This window comes from Panthera leo, chromosome B1 (assembly GCF_018350215.1).
Source record: "Panthera leo isolate Ple1 chromosome B1, P.leo_Ple1_pat1.1, whole genome shotgun sequence".
In the NCBI taxonomy this organism is placed as follows: domain Eukaryota; kingdom Metazoa; phylum Chordata; class Mammalia; order Carnivora; family Felidae; genus Panthera; species Panthera leo.
The window spans coordinates 202230257-202242551 of record NC_056682.1 but is presented as its reverse complement, the minus strand read 5'-3'; the positions used below and the strand labels follow the sequence as shown (position 1 = coordinate 202242551).

General features: G+C 52.9%; 1 long non-coding RNA gene across 1 annotated transcript; it reads right to left on the bottom strand.

Annotated features, from left to right (window-relative positions):
* Window positions 1-6566: 6566 nt before the first annotated feature.
* Window positions 6567-12010, bottom strand: LOC122217269. The gene is made up of 2 exons (XR_006201375.1): window positions 11806-12010; window positions 6567-6882 (listed from the first exon to the last, which is right to left on the bottom strand). It is a non-coding gene; the product is annotated as an uncharacterized LOC122217269 (long non-coding RNA).
* Window positions 12011-12295: the final 285 nt, after the last annotated feature.

The following is a 12295-nucleotide window of genomic DNA, read 5'->3' as shown; positions in this document are numbered from 1 at the left end:
GTGGGGGAAACGGAGCTCCCATAGACAAGCGATCCACTGAATGTCGCCAGACGGAGGCCCCACGCTCCTTTCACGAGGCGGCATTAAAGGCTTACGCTTAACCCGATTGCTCCTCGGGATAATCAAGGAGCAGGTGTTTCCAAGCCACTTGGAAAGTAATGTGAATGTTGGAGTGACACGAGTAATTTGCATGCTGCCTCCGGTAGGAGCAACCTGCCTGCTTTTATCTCCAGGGCCCCGGAGCCGGCCCCTGTCAGCACGTACCCCGCTCACTCACGAGCGAGCGAGGCGGCTTCTGAGCGCCCCGGGACAGCAAGCTCCCTTTCTAGCTGGGTGGGCGGGGGGCCGAGCATCTGGCTTCTCCATAGTCCCACCTCCAAGATGATGATCCCGCCTTATAAAGCCTGTGACGGTCAAGTCGCAAGCTGCCTTTAAAGTGCCCGGCATAGAGTAGCTGTTCAGCAAAAGCTATCGGAAAGATGAGACGCACCTGCTCAAAGGTGTGGGATTTGGGGGTCACGGGGTGGAAATCCTTCTCCACCGCAGCCAGCGATGTGTAATCTACATTCCCTCCAGCAGAGTCTGAGCCCCTCGGCCCACCGTTGCAGCCCCAACAACGACCATTGTTGGAGGTGGTGCCTTTTGCTACCTGGCTGGTCTCAGATGGGGACGGTAGGTCGCTGTCCTAATTTGCATGGGTAGTGAGCTCATAATGAGAAGAAGTTTACTTGCATGTGTAGTTCCTCTTCTGTGTAATCCCTGTTTTGACCTCCATCCACTTTTCTTTCGTGTTGCCTTTATTTTCTTGTTGGTTTGTGGGAGCTCTTTACATATTGTGGATATTATTCCTTTGCTGAGTTCTGTGTGTTGCAGTCAGTGAGTAGCTTTGCCTTTTCCCTTTCTTTTGGGTGTCTTGTTTCGATTTCGCCACAGTCCCCTTTGCATCAACATGTTACTTTCCCTTTATTCACTTGTAAGTATTTCAGCATGAGTTTTGTTTCTTTTTTTTAAGCAAGGAAGATACATGCTGGATTTTAATGAACAGAATTTATTACCTTCATGGAGCTAAATTGATGAACCATTTTGCTATGGTTTGTGGTCGCTGTGGCTCATTATTAGACCCTTCCTCACTTGTGTTATAAAAATGGGTCTCCTTTCTCTTCTTTAGGTTTTCAAGTTTTGCCTTTCACAGCTTTGAAGCTGTCCAGATTTGTGTGTGTGTGTGTGTGTGTGTGTGTGTGTGTGTGTGTGTGTTGTGCCATAAGGAACCAATCCTTCTTTTCCACAGACAGCCAGCACCCCTCGCCAAGGGAGTCCATGCTCCCTGCATAGACCGGCAACCCACCACTGCCACAGACATTTCTGCACATGGCTGGATCCCTACTGGGTTCTCTGGTTTCCTCCATCAAAACCACCTCCTTTCATTTTTATTTATTAAAAAAAAATTTTTTTAATGTTTATTTATTATTGAGAGACAGAGAGGCAGGCACAGAATGTGAGCGGGGGAGGGGACAGAGAGAGGGGGAGGCACAGAATCCAAAGCGGGCTCCAGGCTCTGAGCTGTCAGCACAGAGCCTGACGCGGGGCTCGAACTCACAAACTGTGAGATCATGACCTGAGCTGAAGTCGGTCACCTAACCAACTGAGCCACCCAGGTGCCCCTAAACCACCTCCTTTTAAAATATTACAACATTATCCAAAGGCTTGTGACCCAGCGAGGCAAGTCCTTCTAATGTGATCTTTATTCACTGATTGATAAATTCAGGAAATATCGACTGACATCCTACAAGGCTCCTGTCCTGGCCATAGGCTTCTGGACCTGTATCAGTGAGTAAAACACACACACAAAAACCTCTGCTCTTGCTGAGGAAGAAAGACCCCCAAAATCATAACAAACAAGTAAATGGCATAGTATGTAGAAGGCATTCCATTCTACGGAGAAAAGCGGTGATGGGTGTGATGGGATGTTGGGGGAGGTTTCCATTCGATCAGCCCTATTGAGGTGTAATTCACATACGATCACATGTACCCTTTGAGTCTATAGTTTGATGAGTTTGGTTACGTGTATACATCTGTGTAACCAGCGGCACGATCAAACCTTCTCTGCACCCCTTCTGTCCGTGTCCACCTTAAGTACAGGCTCTGTGTCACCACAGTTCGTCGTCCTCCCGGAGTTTACCTACGTGGAACGCACAGTGTGTGCTCTCTGGTACCTTTGGTAGACATCCTTCTGTCGAGAGCGCTTTCGGGGTTCCCACAGGCCATGCGGAGGTAGCTGGTTTCACTGCCGAGCAGGGTCCCACCATACGGACACATCACAGCCACTGCCATGTACCTGTTGAGAGACATCTGGGTTGTGTCTAATTTTTGACTGTTATGAATAAAAGTGTTTGCGTCCGAGTCTTCGTGTAGATATGTGCTGGATTATGTGGTAAGTTTATACTCAATGTGATAAGAAACTCAGAACATTTTCCAAAGAAGTTGCACTGTTTTTTATTGCTACAATCAATGATGGAACATTCCAGTGGCTTCATATCCCGACGAACACTTGGCATGGTTAGTCTATTAATTTTGGCCATTCTAGAGGATGTGTGGTAGTATCTCATTAGGGTCTCTTATTTTAAGTTTATTTATTTATTTTGAGAGAGAGGTGGGAGAAAGTGCAGAGAGAGAGAGAGAGAGAGAGAGACAGAGACAGAGACAGAGAGACCCAAGCAGGCTCCGTGCTGTCAGTGCAGAGTCTGACTCAGGGCTCGATCCGAGAACCATGAGATCATGACCAGAGCTGAAATCAAGAGTCATGTGCTTAACCATCAGAGCCACCTGAGGACCCTGGTCTTAACTCATACTTCTTTGGCCAATAATGTGGTTGAGCATCATTTCAAGTGCTTAGTATCCAATCGTATATTTTCTTTAGTTAAGTTTCTATTCAAATCTCACCAGGCCACCTGGGTGGCTCAGTCAGTCAAGCATCTGACCAGCTCAGGTCATGATCTCATGGTTCGTGGGTTCGAGCCCTGTGTCAGGCTTTGTGCTGACAGCTCAGAACCTGGAGCCTGCTTTGGATTCTGTGTCTCTATTTCTCTCTGCCCCTCCCCTGCTTATGCTCTGTCTCTCAAAAATAAATAAAAAAAGGTTAAAAAATTATTAAAAAAACCTCATCAACTTATAATTTCTTTTGTTTTTTGTTTTGTTTCAAATGTTTATTTTGAGAGAGAGAGTGCTTGTGCACATGTATGAGTGAGGGAGGGGCAGAGAGAGAGGGAGAGAGAAAATACCTAGCAGGCTGACGCACAGAACCCGACCTGGGGCTTGATCTCATGACCGCGAGATCATGACCTGGGCTGGTCTCAAGAGTCAAATGCCTGACTGACTGAGCCACCCAGGCACCCCTTGTTTGTTTTCTTATTACTGAGTTGTATTTATTATTGAGTTGAATTTCTTTGTATATTCCGAATGCAAGTCCTTTGTCAGATATATGTATTACAAATATTGTTTGTGGTCTTTGGTCTGTCTTTTTACTTTCTTAATGATGTTTTTCAAAGATCAAGTTTTGTTATTTTAATGAAGTCCATTTAATTTTGTTTTGCATGGTTTGTGTTTTATATGTTCTATCTAATACATCTTTGCTTAGCCAAATGTTGTAAAGATTTTCTCCTATGTAATATTCTGAAAGTTTTATAGGCTCAGCTCTTACAGTTAGGTTTATGATCCATTTCATGTTAATCTTCTATACGGTGTAAGGTAAGAGCTGAATTTCACTCTCTCCCTTATAGATATCCAGTTGTTCCAGCACTTTTTTGGAGGGAAAAATTACCTTTTCCTCCGTTGAATTACCTTGGTACTTTTCTTAAAAATTAGTTGAGGGGCACCTGGCTGGCTCAGTCAGTAAGAGAATATTTCCCTTGATCTCAGCATCGAGAGTTTAAGCCCCATGTTGGGCGTGGAGCTTACTTAAAGAAAACATCAGTTGACCAGGTACACGTAGATTTATTTCTAGACCCTCTGTTTTGTTTCATTGACATATATGTTTATCATCACAACAAAACCATATTGTCTTGATTACTGTAGCTTTATAATGTTTGGAAATCAGGTACAGCGAGCCTTTCAAATTTGTTATTTTTTTTTGTCAAGAGGACTTTAACCTTGGTAAATCCTTTGTATTTCAACATAATTTAAAAAATTTTTTTTAACGTTTATTTATTTTTGAGACAGAGAGAGACAGAGCATGAATGGGGGAGGGTCAGAGAGAGGGAGACACAGAATCTGAAACAGGCTCCAGGCTCTGAGCTGTCAGCACAGAGCCCGACGCGGGGCTCGAACCCACGGACCGCGAGATCGTGACCTGAGCTGAAGTCGGCCGCTTAACTGACTGAGCCACCCAGGCTCCCCTCAACAAAATTTTTATGACCAACTTGTCAACTTCTTTTTGAAAAAAGCTTGGGATTGCAGTGAAACTGTGGATTAATTTGAAGAAATAATTGTCATTTTAATAACACTTGTCTTCTGATCGATGAACATGGTATAGCCTCCATTAACGTAGGTCTTTGGTTTCTCTCAGTAATGTTTTGTAGTTTTCAACTTATGAATCCTACACATATTTTGTTAGATTAATCCTTGAGTATTTCATTGTTTTAATCCTATTGTTAAAAGTATTTTAAAATACTTCAATTTCAAGTTTCCAATAATTTAAATTAATCCCTTCGTTGTGTGTATGTGTGTGTGTTTTAGCACTTATTATGTTCTGGCGCTATAGGAGCCCCAGAATCATCTTGTGTGTTTCCTGCCCCAGTCCTAGATCAGCCATTTTTCTGAGGAGCCCTTGCTCCTTTCATTGAAGAAAAGTGTTAGAAATCAAGAATGGGGCAGCAAGGAGATATATGTGTTTATAATAACCCATATACATACACATATGTATAAATATTTCTATATGTGGCCATTTGTATCTGTATTAAACCGAAATACTGATGCCTGTAACTCTAATCCATCATCATAGGGATCATGCTAGCCTCCTCTCCTTGCTTATCTGTAACTTCCCATGCCAGTGGAGAGAAACTTGGCTCCCACCATCTGCCACCCATTACTTAATTGTTCAATTCCAGTAAACATGCTTCCATTAGTTTTGATAATTTATGTCTTCATAAATTCCATCAAAGGACAATTTATGTCTTCATAAATTCCATCAAAGGTGTTGCATTCATTGATATAAAGTCGTTCATAATGCTCCCTTATTATACGCTTGATGTCTGTAGGGTCTATGGTAATGTCTCCTCTTTCATTCGTGAGATCAGTAATTTATATCTTCTTTTCTTCTTGATCACGTGCAAATGCAGATTAGATGGAGAGCTGGATTTGACCAGAGTTGGGGCTTTGGTAGCAGAATACAATAAAATGAGAGGATAAGAGAGTTGAGGAGCGTGTGCCTCTGTGTGAGTGTGCATGCACACAAAGAAGATTACAGCGATCTACCATGGAAATTCAGCTGAGTAACGAAAGAAGTGAGGGCATGAAGGGGTGAGGCCAGGGAGGGTAATGGGAAATGGATTGTGAATCACAGGGTGGTCATTTTCTTAGGGTGGGGCTACTAGCCTCTGTGAGATGGAAAGATGTGAGGCTGTCAGTACAGGGGGTTGCTTGAATGTGAGACACTGGAGGGTTCGTCTTTAATGATAATGCAAAGTCTAGACATATGTCTATGGAGCAGCTGTTGGAGGGGTACATGGCCATGTGGGTAGAAGAGGAAGTCAAGAAGACAAATGTGCAGCTGGGCCTGACCTGGCATCTTGGCTCTGGGCACTGTCCACAGAGATGCACAGGACAGACCCTTGTCGGGGGTGAAAAGTGCGGGGTCTAGTGTGGTTTGGGTCTTGGCCACTTACTAGCAGGGTGACCTTGGGCGGGCTACTTAATTTACTTAATAATCTGAGCTTCAACTTCTTTCTCCATAAGTTGGGATCATAATGCCCCACCTCATGTTGGTCATACTAAATGAAGTACAATACCTTTTGTGGTAACTGGCACAGAGTATGAACTCAACAGGTTTGAATCCCCCATTCACAATCATTAAAATTGCCTGATGTATTTCCCCTCTCCCTTCTTTTTATGTCCATTATGAAAAATTTCATAAAGACACACGGTTAGCGTTCTGCCCATCCTTGCACAGCATTTCCCCCACTTACTATGTTCTTAGCATGGTGCAGGCATCCGGTGAAATATTATGTAGCCATGAAAACTGCTTTTTTTTTTTTTTTTTAAGATTTTTATTTCGGGAGGAGAGAGTGTGAGCAGAGGATAGGCAGAGAGAGAAAGGGAGAGACAGAGAGAGAATCATAAGCAGGCCCCACACTGTCAGGTCAGAGCCCAACGCAGGGCTCAAACTTGGCTCAATCGGTAAGCATCCAACTCTTGATTTTGGCTCAGGTCATGATCTCACGGTTCATGAGTTCGAGCCTTGCGTTGAGCTCTTCGTTGACAGCATGGAACCTGCTTGGGATTCTCTCTCTGTCCCCGCCTCTGTCTGCCCTTCCCCTGCTTGCATGCTCTCTCTCAAAATAAGTAAGCAAACATTTAAAAATGTTTTTTTATTCTTGAGATTCGCTTTAAAGTATTTGAGTTAGTTTCCTGGGGCCGCCAGAACAAAGCACCACAAACTGGGCGGCTAAAACGAAAGAAATGTATCCTCTCTCAGTCCTGGAGAACAGAAGCCGGAACTCAGGTATCAGCAGGGCTGGGCTCCCTCTGGGGCTCTGGGAGTGTCCTTCCTTGGTGGGCTGCTGGCGATCCTTGGTGCTCCTGTGCTTGCCCCTGTGCCCCAGTCGCTGCCGCTCTCTTCACACAGGCTCCTCCTGCCACGTCTGGGTCTTTGTGTCCTGACCTCTTCTCCTAAGGAAGCCAGTCGTGTCGGAATAGGGTCCACCCTACACCCGTCTCGTCTCATCTGCAATGACCCTGTTCCCACATAAGGTCACCTTCACAGGTACTAGAGGTTAGAACGTGGCTAGATCTTTTTTGGGGGTGGGGGACGCAATTCAACCCGGAACAGTATTCCGCCAGAAAAAAGAATAAACTAGGAGGGGTGGTGAAATGGATGGGATAAAGTAAGCAAACTGTTGATAATTATTGAAGCTGGGGGTGGCTACCTGGGTGTTCCTTACATAATTCTCTTTCTTTTCGTGTATGTTTGAAAAATTCCATAATAAGAAGGCTTTAAAAAGTTATGCTTTTAATGAATATTTAATAAACTGGAAAGTGTTGAGTGCAGAAGATAATATACAAAACCATATCTACCAGAAAAGCCTATAGCACAGAAGTGGCCCCAAAATGTTCCCGGCAGTGTCTCTGGGGAACAGGAGGACTTGGGGTTTTTTTTGTTTGTTTTTTTCTTTTCCTTTGAACTTTCTCATATTTTCCCAAAATTCCCACACTGGGAATAGATTATTTGTATAATCATAAAATAATTTCATCTTAAAAAAAAAAATCAAACCACCCCTCCACCCATCTGTTCATAAGCTCATGCGACAAACAGGCCTTCCCCAGCCCTGCCAGTCACCTGCCTGGGCGGGTCCCTGTTGGGGGACGAGCGCAGCCCCTGGCCCTGGTTGCCTGCGGCCCCCTTGGGGGCACCGAGCTGCACCTGGGCAATGACAACCCCGGGCTGCCAAATCTCAGTGACTCACGGAGGGCTTAAGTGGCTGCCGTGGGAGGCTGCACACAACAGAGCCCTCTTTAGAATCTGAAATTATTAATGGTTTGATAAAAACCCATGCAAGGGCTGTCTGCATGCCAGGAGTATGACGAGTTGGCCGGAGACTGGGGCTTGTTAACTGGGGGTGGGGGGAGGCTGAAGCCAAACGGGGCGGGTGGGCAGGGCAGCAAACAAGGCCCGCGACCCTTCTCCCTGCACGGGGGGGGGGGTGGGGGTGGGGGGGGGGTGGGGGGGGTGGGAGGGGGCCGCTGGTCTTGAGGGGCCTGTCGGCCCTGCGGGGACGTGTGGATGGTGGAGGCGGGGGAGGAGGAGAGGGTTAGGGGTGGCTGGGCCGGCCCCGCGCTTGAGTCTGGGGGGCTCCGACCCAAGGGGAGGCCTCGGACAGCAGCCCCCCCCCCCCCACCTCACACAGCCACACAGGTGCCGCGAGGTGAGGGCTGGGCGCTGGGGTCTGCTACCCGCATGGGATGGCCCTGGCTGGCACGTGTCTTGGGGCGGCCTGGGTCGCCTCCGGCTCCTGTTTTCCCTTCTGTGAGATGGGGTGAGGGCGCCCAGCCCCACACTGGATGAGAGGACCGTGTTTGGGAAGTGCCCTTCAACCTGCTGCAGGGCAGAGGGCTCAGGGAAGAGAGAGGTGATGGTGGAGGAGACCGCCAGGAATCCAGTGCTGGTGCTGAAGGCAGAGAAGACCAAGAGGGAGGAGGGGGGGGAGGAGGGAGAGCAGGTAGTGACTACGGGAGACAAAGATGATGATGAGGAGGATGATGGTGAGGAGGGTAGGGAGAGGAGGAGGGAGAGGAGGGGGAGGGGAGAGGGGAAGAGAAGCCAGAGGGGAGGAGGGGGAGGAGGGAGGGGTGGGGGGATGGGGAGCAGGAGGGGAGGAGGAGGAGGGGTGAGAGGTAGGGAAACGGGAGGGGAGGAGGAGGGGCAGGAGGGGAGGAGGCGGGGCAGAGGGGGAGAGGAGGGGGAGGGGAGACAGGAAGAGAAGCCAGAGGGGAGGAGGGGGAGGAGGGGGAGGGCAGAAGGGAAGAGAAGCCAGAGGGGAGGAGGGGGAGGAGGAGGAGGGCAGAAGGGAAGAGAAGCCAGAGGGGAGGAGGGGGAGGAGGGGGAGGGCAGAAGGGAAGAGAAGCCAGAGGGGAGGAGGGGGAGGAGGGGGAGGGCAGAAGGGAAGAGAAGCCAGAGGGGAGGAGGGGGAGGAGGGAAGGGTGGGGAAAGGGGAGGGGAGGAGGAAGAGGGGCAGGAGGGGAGGAGGGGAGGATGATGGGTGGAGGGGGAGGACGGGACTATGGCCGCCGGGCAGTGGCCAGCAGCCCGACCTCGCTCTCAGGTCTGCAGTCCGCAGAGGGGGTCTGTGAGGCAGCGTGTGCGTCCAGCCTAGGAAAGGCGGGTGGGTTGGGGGCCCACGCTGGGTTTGGGGGGGTTGCTGAAGGCCCCCCAGGGCAGGGGCTGCTCCCTGAAGGCTGGGCCGATTGGTGAGGGCGAGCTGAATTTTGATTGGGTTGAGTTAAAATGAATCGAAATAAATCTGGATTTCTGTGGAGCTGGATTCGGGCTGAATCGAGATGAAACGGCCTGCACTAAATTAAATTCGGGCCGCGCCAGCCTAAGCCGGGTTGGGTGGGATTTGCTGAGGCCGGAGCCTCAGGTCTGCTGGGAGGTCAGTTGGATTCTAAGCACCTTCCGGTCTTAGTCCCTCAGGCCCAACGGGGCGGCCCCTCCACCGCCCCCTCACCCCCTCCCTCTGCCCGCTGATCTCAGGGTGCCTGGTGGGGGTGACTGCCTGGAAGCATATGTGAGTGTGTGGGGAGTGTACCTGCTGGGTGTGTGTTTGTGGGGCCAGAGGTGTGCGTGAGTGTGGGGGGTGTGCACGTGCGGGTATGAGTGTGGGAGCTGTGCATGTGCCGGTGTGAGTGTGGGGGGTGTACATATGGGGTGTGAGTGTGGGGGGTGTGCACGTGAGGGTTTGAGTGTGGGGGGTGTGTACGTGCGTGTGTGAGTGTGGGGTGTGCACATATGGGGTGTGAGTGTGGGGGTGTGAGTGTGGGGGTGTGCACGTGCGGGTGTGAGTGTGGGGACTGTGCACGTGCGGGTGTGAGTGGGGGGTGCACATATGGGGTGTGAGTGGGGGGTGTGCACGTGCGGGTGTGAGTGTGGGTGTGTGCACGCGCGGGTGTGAATGTGGGGGTGTGCACGTGCAGGTGTGAGTGGGGGGTGTGCACGTGCGGGTGTGAGTGTGGGGGTGTGCACGCGCGGGTGTGAATGTGGGGGTGTGCACGTGCAGGTGTGAGTGGGGGGTGTGCACGTGCGGGTGTGAGTGTGGGGGTGTGCACGCGCGGGTGTGAATGTGGGGGTGTGCACGTGCAGGTGTGAGTGGGGGGTGTGCACGTGCGGGTGTGAGTGTGTGGGGTGTGCACGTGCGGGTGTGAGTGTGGGGGGTGCACGCGCGGGTGTGAATGTGGGGGTGTGCACGTGCAGGTGTGAGTGGGGGGTGTGCACGTGCGGGTGTGAGTGTGTGGGGTGTGCACGTGCGGGTGTGAGTGTGGGGGGTGCACAAAAGGGGTGTGAGTGTGGGGGGTGTGCACGGGCAGGTGTGAGTGTGGGAGCTGTGCACGTGCGGGTGTGAGTGTGTGGGGTGTGCACGTGCGGGTGTGAGTGTGGGGGGTGCACAAAAGGGGTGTGAGTGTGGGGGTGTGCACGTGCGGGTGTGCGTGTGGGGGGTGTGCACGTGCGGGTGTGAGTGTGGGGGGTGCACATATGGGGTGTGAGTGTGGGGGGTGCACATATGGGGTGTGAGTGTGGGGGGTGTGCACGTGCGGGTGTGCGTGTGGGGGGTGCACATATGGGGTGTGAGTGTGGGTGTGTGCACGCGCGGGTGTGAGTGTGGGGGATGCACATATGGGGTGTGAGTGTGGGGGGTGTGCACTGGCAGCGTGTGAGTGTGGGGGGTGTGCACGTGCGGGTGTGAGTGTGGGGGGTGTGCACGGGCGGGGTGTGAGTGTGGGGGATGCACATATGGGGTGTGAGTGTGGGGGGTGTGCACTGGCAGCGTGTGAGTGTGGGGGGTGTGCACGGGCGGGGTGTGAGTGTGGGGGATGCACATATGGGGTGTGAGTGTGGGGGTGTGCACGGGCGGGGTGTGAGTGTGGGGGGTGTGCACGGGCGGGGTGTGAGTGTGGGGGGTGTGCACGTGCGGGTGTGAGTGTGGGGGGTGCACATATGGAGTGTGAGTGTGGGGGTGTGCACGGGCGGGGTGTGAGTGTGGGGGCTGTGCACGTGCGGGTGTGAGTGTGGGGGGTGTGCACGTGCGGGTGTGAGTGTGGGGGGTGCACATATGGGGTGTGAGGGTGGGGGTGTGCACATGCGGGTGTGAGTGTGGGGGGTGTGCACGGGCGGGGTGTGAGTGTGGGGGATGCACATATGGGGTGTGAGTGTGGGGGTGTGCACGGGCGGGGTGTGAGTGTGGGGGGTGTGCACGTGCGGGTGTGAGTGTGGGGGGTGCACATATGGGGTGTGAGGGTGGGGGTGTGCACATGCGGGTGTGAGTGTGGGGGGTGTGCACGGGCGGGGTGTGAGTGTGGGGGATGCACATATGGGGTGTGAGTGTGGGGGTGTGCACGGGCGGGGTGTGAGTGTGGGGGGTGTGCACGTGCGGGTGTGAGTGTGGGGGGGTGCACATATGGAGTGTGAGTGTGGGGGTGTGCACGGGCGGGGTGTGAGTGTGGGGGCTGTGCACGTGCGGGTGTGAGTGTGGGGGGTGTGCACGTGCGGGTGTGAGTGTGGGGGCGCAGGAGCGCGCTCATCTCTGCGCTCAGGAGGCAACGCCGTCTTCCGTGTCTGGTTTATCCAGGGCCTGGGCTCCTTCAGCAAATCCTTCCACAGGGTTGGTCCCTAAAAGTGTCATCAGGGCTCCTGCTCGTCCCTAGAGGAACCCCTGGAGGGTCCCCCTGAGTCCGACCCCCGTGTGCTGTGAGAGCATCCCCGGGTCAGCCTCTGCTTGGATCCCCCCGTGGGTGGGGAGCTCACTGCCTCTCGGCGTAATCCGCTTTCCTGCCGCCTTCCTGCACTGCTTCGTCGCTCGGCTTCTGGCTGCGCACACTCACCTGTCAGCCCCTGCGGGCGACGGGACCGTGTGCGGTGGGGTGTGCGGTGGGGGCTCAGGGGACCCCGGCTCCGCCGCGTCTCTCCCGCCCCGGAAGGCAGCGGTTCTGGCGGTCCGCCCCCATCCGGGCCCGGGAGGCTGCACCCCGTCCCCTGGCTTCTCCTCCTGGGAAAGGAGGCTGGGAGAGAGTGACGCTCCCCTCTGGAGCGGGGGGCGGGGGGGGGGGGGGTGCTAGGGAGGAGGAAGCGGACCAGGCAGGCCGACCCCCCTCGGTGCCTGGCGGGGGGGGGGGGGGGGGGGGGGGGGAGGGGGGGAGGCCCTAAGCCCCGAGGTGAGTTAGAGGCTCCCTGCTGCTGCTGCTGGGGGTCGCCCCTTCCGCCCCTGCCCTCCTCCCGAGGCCCCAGCCCGGCTCCTCGCTCAGAGGGCAGAGGAGGCCCGGTGCGGTCTCCGCACGGAGCCGGGGCTGGGATCCCGGGGCCTGCCCTTCAGGG